The sequence below is a fragment of the Austrofundulus limnaeus genome, unplaced genomic scaffold (genome assembly GCF_001266775.1).
Source record: "Austrofundulus limnaeus strain Quisiro unplaced genomic scaffold, Austrofundulus_limnaeus-1.0 Scaffold52, whole genome shotgun sequence".
In the NCBI taxonomy this organism is placed as follows: Eukaryota; Metazoa; Chordata; class Actinopteri; order Cyprinodontiformes; family Rivulidae; genus Austrofundulus; species Austrofundulus limnaeus.
Window position 1 is genome coordinate 1,713,687 of NW_013952454.1, and position 1,619 is coordinate 1,715,305.

A 1,619-nucleotide genomic window follows, 5' to 3' on the forward strand; every position below is an offset into this window, starting at 1 on the left:
ACCGAACCGGTTATTTTATTTTTATTTTCCATTTATTTGGCTATAATATCATCCAGTTTGTTTTATTTTATAAAAAATATATAAACAATAATAATTGCAAATTTAAAGAAATTCCTTTAACAACCTCTGTTTTATATTTAAAGCTTGGTTAATAATTATTAATAAAGTGGAAATAAAACAAAAAAAATCAGGTCTGTTTATTTGTTATGAACACGATGCAATAAATGATCTCTCATAAATTTTTTAAGAGCCTAAAAGTTGGCAAGAAAAGAACAAGTTTTAACAAAAATAGAGTGATCTATGATAAGTTTTCCTGTTCACACTTGGTTTTTAACAGCAATTTTTTTATTATTATTTGCAGGTATTTGTACAAAAACAATTCCGCCTGTGATCTGATGCACAAGCTGTAATCTAACTGGCCTCTTTAATAATCCCAGCCCGGCTGTTTATAAGGTGTGGAAATGGCGAAGCGCGCGCAGCTTCCAGTCAAATACAGAAATAAAAAAGAGCTGGAAGGAAAACCGAGAGTCTGCGGCAACAAAGAGGCCCARAATGTGGTGGTGGTTTTACTGCAGGACTGCAGATGGGTCTGTTCTTAAAAAAAAAAGAAAGAAAAAAAAAGACAGAGAGAAAAAAAGAAAAAGGTGTAATTACTTTACAGCCGTCAGTCTCTGCAGAAACATCCGGTTGTTGTTTGGTTGCAGCAGACTCTCTGTCAGCAGACTCACGTCGCAAGTTCCACTAACACTTTTATTTTAAATCAACTGCTGCAAGATGTCATTTTAAATAATAAATATAAAAAATACCAGCTTGCAGGTCAAATTTACCCTCAAACATCAGCTCTTTCAGGGTTTAATCTGTGCGCTGCGCAGATACCACCAGCAGAGGGCGCCATAGGAACACCTCACGTATTAGTTTCTTTGTTTTCTCATTAATGGTCCATATCTAACTAGATCTGGCTATTATTTCACAATCTTAGTTCTGTTTTTTAATTAAATACCTAAACTTTCTTCTTTTAAATGTTTTTCTGAGCCCATTAAAGCTGTGTTTATTGAATGAATATTAAACTTATAATCACATGTTTGGCTGATTAAAGGCACGGATCTGAGATAAAGTGCTTCAGATCATAAAAGATGAGACATAATTACTCAGAAGAATCCAAACGATCTTGTTATCTCAGCCTCTGGGTGTTTTCAGGGATCAGACCAAGGATGCAAACTCAACTCCTCCTCCTCCTCCTCCTCCTCCTCCTCGCAGGGGCTCAGCCAGAGGGGCACCTGATTGGACACCCCCAAATAATTGACAAGAATGAAATCTGGGATTTTGGATTTGCATTTAGATTTTGGTACAGATAGTTCCCTGATGCTCATGTACTGTATAAAATCAGCTCTGGCAGAATTATTGCCCTTAGTTGGTATTAGCATTAGCAGTTAGCTCAAGCACTGCTCAGTCTTACTCCACAAAATATTTCATCTATTTATATTGTTTTAATGGCTGAATGCCTTTTAATTATAAGTAGTGATTAGCATTCAGCATGTATTTATATCATTATTAGCTCTGATCACAAAAAACTTTAGCTCAATATTTCTTAAAACAGCTGAATTAAAGCCATTTAGAAC